The sequence below is a fragment of the Chrysochloris asiatica genome, unplaced genomic scaffold (genome assembly GCF_000296735.1).
Source record: "Chrysochloris asiatica unplaced genomic scaffold, ChrAsi1.0 scaffold00160, whole genome shotgun sequence".
Classification (NCBI taxonomy): domain Eukaryota; kingdom Metazoa; phylum Chordata; class Mammalia; order Afrosoricida; family Chrysochloridae; genus Chrysochloris; species Chrysochloris asiatica.
In genome coordinates this window covers 6,787,015-6,799,023 of record NW_006408678.1, presented here as the reverse complement: position 1 = coordinate 6,799,023, position 12,009 = coordinate 6,787,015, and the positions used below count along the sequence as shown (strand labels likewise).

General features: G+C 40.2%; 1 protein-coding gene across 3 annotated transcripts in view; it reads left to right on the top strand.

Annotated features, from left to right (window-relative positions):
• Positions 1 to 12,009, top strand: part of ANO4 (anoctamin 4) — a 607,193-nt gene that overhangs the window by 140,637 nt on the left and 454,547 nt on the right. For 2 of the 3 annotated variants that reach the window (XM_006871106.1, XM_006871104.1), the window contains exon 1: positions 6,117 to 6,527. The exons of the other annotated variant lie outside the window; for it this stretch is intronic. The gene's annotated coding sequence lies outside the window, so the exon portion shown is untranslated. Of the gene's footprint in view, positions 1 to 6,116; positions 6,528 to 12,009 lie in introns of those variants that run through there. 3 annotated transcript variants of the gene reach the window in all.

Sequence of the window (12,009 nt, the reverse complement as noted above, 5' to 3'; positions counted from 1 at the left end):
TGGTTCAAGCTCACCAGCTGCTCCTCGGAAACCCTATACAATGTCACTATGGGTCGGAATCTACTGGACAGCACTTCACAACAATAACAATAAGGGAGTGCGGTGGCTTCATAGGATAAGCATTGGGTATCAAACCACAAGGTTGATAGTTCGAGCCCCCCAGTTGCTCGGTGGAAGAAAGATGAGGCTTTCTGTTTCTGTAAGGATTTTAAAATCCTTGGAAACCCTATACAGGGTTACTATGATTGGGAACCAACTTGACAACCCTTAGCAACAATAGCATACCCCATAAAGGGTTGCTTTGCGTCAGACTTGACTCGATGGCACATAGTTTTTTGTTTTGTTTTATTTTTTAATCATGTGCCACACGCTGGACATAGCAAAGAATTCCATTTAGGTAAGTTAAAAGGTATGGCTTTAGTCCAGCATTGGTCCTATAATACTGGTGTTGTTTTTAAGTGCTATCAAGTCTGTTCCAACTCATAGTGACTTTGTGTAGGCTTTCTGAAGAGCAGGTGGTGGGTTTGAACTGCTGACCTTGTAGTTTGCAGTCCAGTGTTGATCCTACAGCACCACACCAGGAGTCCTAGACCAGAAAAAATGCTACGCGAATACAGAGGAATATATGATTATGGGATGTTTGGAAAAGGCTTCTCAGAGATGTTGACACAAATCCGGCTCTGACTTATGGCAAGCATATGTGTATCAGAGTGGAACTGTGCTCAGTGGCTGATTTTTTCAGTAGATCACCAGACCTTTCTTCCAATGTGCTTCCAAGGAGACTTGAATGTCCAATCTTTATAACAGTGTAGTACATTTGTTTACACCACCCAGGTGTCTGTGACAAATAGTAAGTGATCAGGTGTAAGCTGAGCATATGCAGGTTGTAATGGAGGAAATTATGTCTAAAAGGTAGACTGAGGTCAGATTGCTTAGGGTCTTGAATGCCAGGCTCAGAAAGTGCCTTCTTTGGCCTGTCCATCTCAGGTTGACTAGCAGGGGATGGGATGGCTACATTTATGTTTTAGAATGCAAGATCTGTAGGCAAAGGGAGAATGGATTGGAAGAGGGAGAGGTTAGAAGCCATTGTAATAGTTTGGTAGGACAACAATGAGGTCCTAAATTGGGGATTATCTCTAATTATTCATTGAAGAGAAATGTGGAGCTACCTCTGATGAGGCATAAGGGCCAAACAGATGTGGAGACATAACAAATGGATTTTGGGTGCAAATCTAGTTTCATATTTGTGTGCATACAAATACACACACATATCACGCATCACCATTTTTGGCCTCTGCAGACTCAGCCCAATTCTACCTGACTTTTTAAGCCAGCCATTGATTTATTTTTCTATCCTCTGAAGAAAAGAGAAAAAGTGAGAGGTCTATGATCTTATGGATTCTGCCAGTACGATTTGATCTTTGATGATCCCATAGGATTCTGCTGGCTGAGAAATGCTGAATACAAACAAATTTTGAAGACTTGATGCTATTACTATATTTATGTGTTGCAGATTATTTACCTTTTGTGAATTTGTAACTGTTGTTGCAGATTTGAAAACCTGCCCACTAAACACTTTGGGGAAATTATTCTCAGCCAGTGAGTAACCTTTGGTAGGGAAGCTTTAGGAGACTAACTGGTTCTCTCTTCATAGCAGGCCTCCTGCTGAATGTAGAGGGAGAAGTTAAATATTATTAGATAAAGGACCATACTGTAATGTTTGTACAGATCCTACACTTTTCTGGAATATTCTTTCTTCCCTCCTACTCTTCTAGTACTGAGGACCACTTATCCTTGCTTTAAAATGTAATGTAGGAATAGCACTGCAAAAAAGAAAATCAACAAATACAAATTGTTTGCTCTTTAAAATATGAGCACTGAATGCATTTCTTTTGCAGAACACCCAAAACCAAATCCACTTCCGTCGAGTTGACTCTGACTCATTGGGACCCTATATAGGGTTTCCGAGACTATAAATCTCTATGGGAGCGCATCTTTCTCCTAAGGAGTGGTTGGTGGGTTTGAACCACTGCAGTTAACTGTCCAATGCCTAGCCCACAGTGTCACCAGGATTCTGTGTTATAGAAAAGTTTACATTAATTTTGGGGATAACTTGGACATGTCTCAAGGATTTTACCCAAATATGTGCAACACTGCTGATGGGAAGCGTCCCCAGGTTGTCTCTTATATTCATCAAAACCATTTTGGGGTACCCTCTCTTGTTCAGATCAATATGTTTCCATGGAAAAGGGGAAGAGTTTTGGCGGCCGTCTGGTTCACATATTGGTTATGTAAATATCACTGGACCCCATTTACCCCGATGTGGAAAAAGGGTCATATACTCATGTAGAAGTACCAGAGAGAATAAAAGGTATGTGAAATCACTAGTGAAGTGTGACTCGTGCCAAAATCAGTGAATACTAGTTTCTTTAAGGTACTGGTTTATAAAGCTTAACAGAAACACATAGACTTTTCCTTTAGGGAACTTATAACTTTTTTTTCGAAATCCTTGATATATAGAATGTTATTTAAAATTCCTGGATTCTCAAGCCTGGTGTCAAAAATGCAATCATGTCATCGTTTGATTATCAAGAAAAATAAATGTGTGTATTTTTTGTAAATTTTTCTTTTCGGTGTGGTTATGGGAAGTAGAGTGCAACTTCCATGAACTAACCCAACCTTAGTGTTGAAAGACTGACTTTTAAGAATCGTTGCATTTGAAAGTAGCAAGCTGCTTTGAATCAAAATTCTTGAAAAAGCATATCTTTATAATTTTTAAACAAATGGCTGGTATAGGCACATAACCAAGTTTTTTAAGATCATAAAAAAGGGCATTCAAAATCTTACTCTTGTAGAATTTGTCTTTTGTTCTTTGTCATTCATTTATTCAACAAGTATTTATTGAGAACCTAACATGAGCTAGAAGTGCTGGATACCATAAATGGTTGAAGGGTCTTCAACCACTAAGAAGAAGGTTGGCTTCTTGAATCCATGAAGAGGTACCTCAGAAGAAAGGCCTGGTGATCTATTTCTGAAAGATCACATTGATTGAAAACACAGTGGACCACTGTTCTATTCAGAAACACATGGCAATCTCATGGGTAACTGGGTTTCAGATTTTTTAGTATGCTGTGGTGGTGTCGTGGGTTATGTATTGGGCTGCTAACCTCAGGGTCAGTAGTTCAAATCTACCAGCTGCTCCATGGGAGAAAAATGAGACTTTCTACTCCCATAAACGTTTACAGCCTCGGAAACCCTATACAAGGCCACTATGAGTCGGAACCGATTCAGCACACAACAACAACAACAACATCAACAAGAAGTAGTTGGAGTGCTTGTGTAGTACTGTAGGGTAAGCACTGGACTGCTAACTATAAGGTTAGTGTTACAAACTAACCACCTGTTCCTTAGAAACCCCATACAGGGTGGCTTTCAGTCAGAACCAACTCAGTGGCACTCAACAACAACAACAACAAGAAGCAGTAGTTAGTATTTCATCAGTAGGACACAGCCCCTGATTAATATTTGGTACTTTATAAAACTGTATTCGTGTTTGAAGCAGTAGAAATGGGAGGTGTTTCTGTTGTCTTCTGGAGGGCTGGGGAGTGGGGAATGGAGAAGTGACCAAATTTGAAAAATTAATTGCCTGGAATAGCTATTTTCATTGACCTAATTGTCACTGATGTGCAATTATTTAATTTACTGTGTAATTTGTATTTCTGTTATTTTATCATTTTCATGCTTCATTATCACCCTGTGTATTCAAGGTATTGAACCTGTTTCATAAACAGTATTAATCTCAATTAATTTGGTAGCTTTAAATAATAGCCTTTTATTAAATTTATTCTTTGTTATTCTACCCATGTTTTTGTAGTGACAGGGGCTAATGATGCTGAAATAAGCAAATGTTCAGTTTAAATAACATTTTCATATTAAAAAATATATATTTGCACATTTATCTTTCCAAATGGTTTTGGTTATAGAGATCACCTTATTAGGATAATTCAGAAATCTGAGGCCAAAGTTCAATTTCATGGCTTGATTTTATCTGAGAAACATTAAACTTGTAGGATACCTTTTATCTTGGCAAGAATCAGAATGTTGAAAGAAATCTTGAAAAAAGAATTTAAATTTGTTCATGAGACTATAAACTTCTTGTAGACATGTATAGCCCCAACACATGGCTAGTGTTCTTTAAGCATTTGCTGATTTTAATTGAATTATAATAAATAATAAAATGGAATTTGAGACCCCCAAATTGCGAACATTTTCATTGTTTAATGTACACACACTATTCTAGCACACCATCCTTTCTTCTTCATATCAGAAATTTCATTTTATTATGTTCATCTTTGATGTGGAACATTTTATGGCCTCCTGCTGTGACTCATTTTGGTGGTGAGTTAACTGCTGCATGGAGCCAGCCCTCCCTTGAAAGCTTTGGGGCTCAAGCTCCCTACAGTCAGCTTGCCTATAGGTTGAGCTCACAACAAAATATCAAAATGGCATTTCAATTTCTAGGTAAAAACAGAAAGCTAAAATTGAAAATACTATATTCTCTAAGTCACCTGGAATGACCTTCAAGGACATTTATATTTTCCTATTATGTCTTCACTGGCACAAGGGAGTCATCTTTATTGCCAAGAGAAAAAATGCCCTGAGATAACACCCCCCAAGTTTCAAAATTTTAAAGTTTAACCATGGTGTCCCATTAGGCTGACATTTAGCTTCAGAACATACTCCCCTATCTGAATTAGTCACCATTACTAAAAACAAATTAACTGATATCCACATGCACTCACACATGAGTGGACTTCAAAAAGTTCATGGAAACATGGAAGTAAAAGATAATGGAATTTTCCACTAACTATCTGAAATCACTTCATATGTGCACTAAGTTTATAGTTCTACCACTTGCCTGTCACATTGTCATACTGGGATGGCATTGTGTGTTGTTATGATACCAGAAGCTATGCCACTGGTATTTCAAATGTGTCAGGGTCACCCATAATGGACAAATTACAGTGAAGCTCCTAGACTAAGATAGAATAGGAAGAAGGGCCTGGCGATCTCCTTAAAAATAATAGTCAATGAAAACTTATGGCTAATGGACCCAAACGTACTGATGATTGTGAGGATGGTGCAGGACCAGGCATTGTTTTCATTCATAAAGTCTCCATGAGTCAGAGTCTCCTGGACAGCGGTAAACAACTGTATATGTTGTTGTTGTTAACTGCTGTCAAGTTGGTTCCAACCCATAGTAACCTTGTGTATATAGGGTTTCTGAGGAGAGGCTGGTGAGCATGAACTGTCAACCTTGTGGTTCAAACTAACTTTGCAGTCCAACACATTAACTCACAGTGTCACAGAATTAAAACAGAATGGGGGGAAAGATAGGTGGAAAATACTTTACTTTATTACTCCTTCTTTATTCACCATAAGTGATTTGTTTGCTTCTTCACTCAGCTCAGAGTTGTGCCAACTTTGGTGTATCTGAGTATTATCATTCGGGATGGTTTACCCCAAACCAAATATACTGTCTTGTGAGTGGGTTAAGGGACTTCCAAGACACATTTAGCTATCTTTAGAAAGTAAACTTTAACAAGTACTTCTATACATATATTACATAGGAAATTAATGATGACTGAAAAGCAGATTCCTGGAGAGATCTCTAACCCATCTTTGTCTAAATTCTTCACTTCTGAAATAGAAAGTCCAGACCCTAGCCATCTCATCCTACACCTTGGGCACAAGGGCACATACATTAGAATCATGATCACCATTGTACTCATGATGTTCTCTCAAATGCATATAAGCAGGACTGTCTAGTTTGTTGTATGCTCTTAGGTAAATGTCCAGCCAGGCTTCTTACAAAGATGCTGTGGGGTCCACTGGAAAACTTCCTGAGTCATTATGTGGCTTTGGATCTTGTTTAAGTACAGGTAAATATTAACAGCAGCCAGACAGACGATAGAATGTCAATCCTGCCTAGCTTCTTTTCTAGGTAAGGGCTGTCCTTCGTACCTCTGAACCAGCTGTCGGCTGCTGCTCACTTGTCTCACTGACACGGCCCCCTGGCTGGGCTGATTGGTCGCTGGAAATAACTGATATGGAATACTGATGCTCTTGCCGGCAGTTCCTTCCACTCCAAAGAGACACCTTTCCACCCCTCTTGTTGCCTGCAGGTTTCCAACCTGGTGCCCACCCTCCCCAGACCACGCCACCCCTGCATCCCGGGGGAGAGGACAAGTCCTGGACATGATCCTCTGAAATCCACCAGGCTGCTTTCATTCCTACTGGCTCTCGCTCTCCAGAGAGTCCTGTTCCAGACTTCTCAGGGTTTTTACAGCACAAACAACTGCATGCGGGCTCGAGGGGAGGCTGAGCAGGACTTGTGTGGTGGTTTTATTCCCTCCCTCCACTTCACTGTTCTCATCCCAGGCTCGGAGGTTCAGGTGGGATTTCTTTCTCCTGAAAGCACTGAGGAAAGATCCTGGTTCCTTCTGTTGACTCTTTCTATTTTTATGGTAAGTGCTTGCTTGTAATGAGCTCTTCTGCTGCAGTGAATGGAATGCTTGCTAGCTCTCTTCCCAGCTAAGCTTAATGACCTTCGTTCTGTGTTTCTCCTGTTTTCATGGAGCCTCATCAAGGGTGACCCAGCTAACTAAAATACCAAGGGTTATTTGTCTGGATGGTTTGTCATTTTTTGTTTTCTTTTTCTTCTCCTTTTTTCTTAAACCTGAGCTCCTCAGCTGTGATGGAAACATAAGCATTCTCTTTGTCCTTGAATCGGCTGCTGGGGAAATGTGTTCACGATGATAAACTGCAGCAGTATGCTGGGCATCAGTACAGGATGACTGACAAATTTTGGGCAAGGTGAAGTCTTTGCATGCTGAGGTGCACCTTCTCTGAGTCGAGAAGGGCTAGGATGCTCAGCCCACATAGCAAACTATTCCATCCTCCTGTGTGAAGACACGCTCACGTGTGAGTTATGTCGGAGTCTGCTGTGGGCAGCAGTATTTCAAGCACCTGTCTTTGGGTCCAGACTGGCCCTGTGTCTTGTGGGGTGTTCAACTTGGGCTGAGACATCGCGGCAGGAGGAATCCTGCTTTGGCAGACAGAGCCAACTGCATGACCTCATTGTACTTCAAAGTCCCAGGGTGCCCGTTCTGCTAACCATCTTTTGCAGCTTCTTCAGAGGGTGCAAGGGGGGCTGGGGGAGTAATGGGAGGAACATTTGTGAGTTGACAGCAGTTTCTTCCTCCTACTGGGAGAGGAAATGTGAGGCTGTTGAAATGGTTAGACTTTTCTAAGGGAAAAGAAGCAGGTTTCCTATTGAAGCATGTGTTATAGCATCCACCAGACAGGGTGTTTATTCCAGGGCATTCCTCTCTGAATAATGCTCTCGTTTTACACCTGGTCTCCTGAGACTTACTGCCGAGAGCACCAGGATTTCAAAAAAGTCTATTCCTGGATGCCTTTCCAAGTCCAAGGGGAACCAAGAGCATTTGGGAAGTTGCTGGACCTATGCATGGCAGGAGTCTGTCATCACCAGGAGCGTTTTCTTTCTTTCTTTCTTTGTTTTGTTTTTTTTTTTTTGGTAGTAGATGTGTTGCATTATTTTGTTCAGAGCAGCATTTCAAAGAATAAGCTCTGCAGAACTAATTCTGCTTAGTTATTTTCCAGTCATAAACTGGAGAAGGGTCTTGTTATTTGACTGTGCATGGGCTTTTCAATTCTGGAGTGGTTAAATTTTAGTAAGTGTTCTCCTCTCATTTGATTTTGCTTCTGACTTATAAAGTGCTGCAATTTAGCAATGGATGAGGGCAAACATGTGGGGTAGTTTCTGGTGTTTTCCCCCTGTTGATATAGAGATTGAGATGTAAAGTTCTTCAACTGTCTTGTTCATTCTCAACACTTTTCTTTCCATGGACTGTGTGGAGTTTTCGTAAAATAGTGGTAATGACATCAGACATATGCTTTTTTTCAGCTTCTGGGGTTCAAAGAAGATAACATTCGGTGTTTTTGATTATTATGTAATTTTTGTGTGTAAGGGTTCTATGCCTGTATAAAAGTATGAGTTTAAATAAAGATCAAGAATGTATAGATGCTTATGTGACAGTTCAGTTCAAGAGTATATAAGCAGCAAGTAAATTCGCAGAAAGGAAAGGGGGAGTGGTACTAGTCTCCAGTCCTTACATCATGTTTGAAATACTTTCAGCACTGTTTGGAGCAGCTATTCTAGCAGCCACTCTTGTTTCCTACAGTTGATTGTGACTCAGAAATATTGTGTTTCCTCTGATGATTCTTTAAGATTTACCTGATTATGTTCACCCTTAGCAGTGTTTTCTGCTTTTGATTTTCAAAAAATTTCCAATGGAAAGGATTTTATTGTGTGCCTGGCAACTCAACTTGAGGTATTCATCAAGATGGAAACAGAATCAGCTTGGGTGTCCTGGAAACAGACTGTTTTAAACTGCAGGCAATTTCTGATGCATTTAGCAAATATTTCATTTGAATGAGTAGCTTTGAGAGAAAGCATTTCTTAGCACGCAACAAAACGTTGACCTACATGGGTCAGAAGTACACGCATGTGCAAGCACACATGCAAATGCATTCTGTGTGTTTGTGACTGCGCATGCTTTTAATAGTTGCAGCCTGCTAGTTTAGAGAGGAAAAGAAAATTTCCGGAGATACTGCTTTTCATCTTTAGTTTTTATTGGGGGGCTGGTGAGTTAGTGCTGTGAGATAGAGATTTCCCCACTTCCCACAGCCCTCCTCCAGATAAGCCTTTGGGAATTTCTTTGACTCGGGAGAGTGCATTCTTCAGCAGTTCCTTGTACCATCACAGCATGGTGCTGTGGTGGTCATTCCTTTGCAGGGTCTCTGAAGGCAGCCTAGAAAAGGACTGCAGGAAACATGAGAAAAGCGGCGCTAAGCAGAGTCTGGAGCCTCATTTTATTTGTGTGTTTCCTTTGCTGCTATGCCTTGCAAGCTGATTGTGCAACTGTAACACATTGAAGATATTTGGAATGGGTCTAGAGAAACCTGGATTGCTGTAACTGCAGTTATTCATTTTCCCCACTCTTGAACTATTTGTTATTGTTATGGTTACTAAGTGCCATCCAGCTGGTTCCGACCCAAAGCAACTCTGTATAGGGTTATCCAAGGAGCAGCTAGTGAACTTGAACCACCAACCTTGTGGTTCAAACAACTTTGCAGTCCAGTGCATTAACCTACAGCATTATACCATCTAGTCTTAAAACAGGTCTTTTACTCTGTTTCTTTTTGTGTTGTTCCAATTTGAATCAGTAGTTTTCATTTTCCATCTTCTTGCTTTCTGCTGTCTCTTTTCATCTCTATTTGTGACATACACATATATGTATGTATATGAGGGGACTTTGAAAAGTTCATGGAAAACTTTCATTACCTTTTAATACACACACCACATATATGTACACATATGTAAACGTATACACACATATATATTTAAGTATATGTTTGTCCACACACAGATATACACATCCACACACAATGAAAATTATATGACTAGTGAAGCATTAGTTCCACGTCACTTTTAGTTACCAAACTCCAAATGTTGAAACTGTGATGATGTAACCGAGAGAACACCTTACCCCCATGAATACAAATATAAATAACCTCACTGATTCTGCGAGCATTTTGTCATTGAAACTATTTTCCGTAGTTGATTACCAGGTCCAGAAATAGAATCAGTTTTGCATTTTAATTAATGACATTCTGGATTTGTGGAGGTTGGGCTGCCCTCAAATCTTGACATGTTTACTGTCTAAAAGGTCTTTGTGTTAAGTGGGGGAGTTTTTTTGGTGGTACAAAGTAAAATGATTGGATCATGTGACACAGTAAAGAATTTGATGCACTATATAATTAAGGATGTTGTCTATCTTTTTGTTGCTTTTACTGATAGAATTAAGTCAATATATTTCCTTTTACCATCTCTCCATGAGCCTTTTAAAGAAAGTTTTTATTGTATGATACTTTACATGGGAGAACATCAGCTTTACACTCATCCTATTGTGTTTCATTTCATTGCAATTATTACAATCCCCTCCATGCATCATCATTCAACAGCATTTGCTTTTATTCCATCTGGTTGCTCTTTTTTTGCGGGGGTGGGGGTGGGGGTTGATGTACACCCAAACACTCGAGAATATGTAATCATTCAAACAACTAAAAGGTATACCCTACAAGCCTGCCTCCCAGCCGTCAGCACACAGCCCCTCTCTCTCCATGAGTCCAGAGTCCCCAGCCGCTCTATCTCTGGCACCACTGCTTTTCTGAATAGGGTCCCACCTTTGGTTCCCACTCTTCTCCCTTTATGGTTCCAGGGTCCTCCGCTCCTGGACTGCAAGATCAACCACTCCCCTCTTTTTGTTACAAAACGTCCATGAACCTTTTTTATAGAGCAAAGAAAAGTAATGTGCAGCTCCCACACAAAGCTTCTTAGAAGGAGAACCATTCTTCAACAGAGATTCCAAACTTCTTCTAACACCAGCTATGATGATCTACTGTGATAGGAACTTGCTGTTCAATTGACAACTCAGACAGATTGTATAAAATAGGAGAAATGCTTCATAAGCTAAGTTGAATACTGCACTTCTATCTGCACCTCCCTACAGAGCTGATTTAGAACCATAGTCATTAGGTTAGTTTTGCAGGGAAAAAAAAAATTATATATATATATAATTTTTTTTTTTTAAACATGACCTCAGTAGCATAATAATCTAGCCAGACTGCCTGTCATAAATGTTTACATTCTAAGTTATACTTCTTGGGTGGTAGAGGGAGATGGCAGTATTTTGGAGGAGAACCAAATCACAGTCCCCAAATAATGCAATGTGAAAGGAGAAAGGTCTTCCCTATATTCAGCATCTAATACTCCAGTCCCTTGCCTCTCAAGTCCAAAGAACCAATAAATTGTTACAAACACATTGTGACAGGTTTTACAGGCCTTTTTCCTAAAAGACATTTTTGACCCTTAATTAGGCATCTGCTGAGTGACCTTTTTGGCTTGTAGGAGCCAGCAGCCATTCTTATAGAATGCAGACATATTGTAATACAGCAGGAATTCACTTACTTACATTTTTCCTGTTGGTCCCCCACTGGGAACCTCCTGTGGGTGTCAGTGAGGAAATGAGTGTCAAGGCCATCAGAAACTGCCTCCAATCACAGTGGGAAATCCTCAAGGACCTTTGGATTCTAATGCAGCCCCCACTAACTGGCTGTGCAGGTCAAATTCTCTGCATTTGCTACATTGGTGTGGGATCAGATGATCTCAGGGGCTTCCCCAGCCATTAAATATTGTGAAATGAAATTTATCTCTATTTCCAGATGGATAGTAATTTCTGAAGCAATTGACCTACATTAAACTCTCCTGTAGGGAGTGGGCTGCACATTTCCTTGAGTCTACAAGTCTCTGGAAGTATGACTGAAGCATGAACATTCAAGTTACTCAGAAAAGTTTGACACACGGTGATGCTTCATGTATGAGGCTCATATTTCTATGATGACTATCTGCTTCCCTGTGGCAATTTAAAACACTTCCACTTAACACCAAAATGGTTCTTGATGAACATCTTAGCTGCCCTATAATTTCACAGTTTAGGAAATCGAGGCCCAGGGAAGTTAAGGAAGTTAAGTGATTTCTCCAAGGTTGGAGACCTTGTTAGCACCCTGCACATGATGAGTTTAATACAATGTACGTACATTCAGGGCTTTGCTCCACTTCTGATGTGGAGCATCTTCCAGCATACGCAGCTGACACTCATTGTGGCATTCATTGCTCACAAAACTGCTTTGTAGCATCTAGCTCTCTGGTGTCTATTATTTCTGGGTTCATCTCATGCTGATGACATTGTTGTACCAGGCAGAGTGAGTCACGGTCAGCAAATGTTTATGGTAATTTGCTCATGCTTGTGTAGAAATGTATTTTCCATAGGGACGCTCTGGTTTTCTTAGGAAAATTTCAAG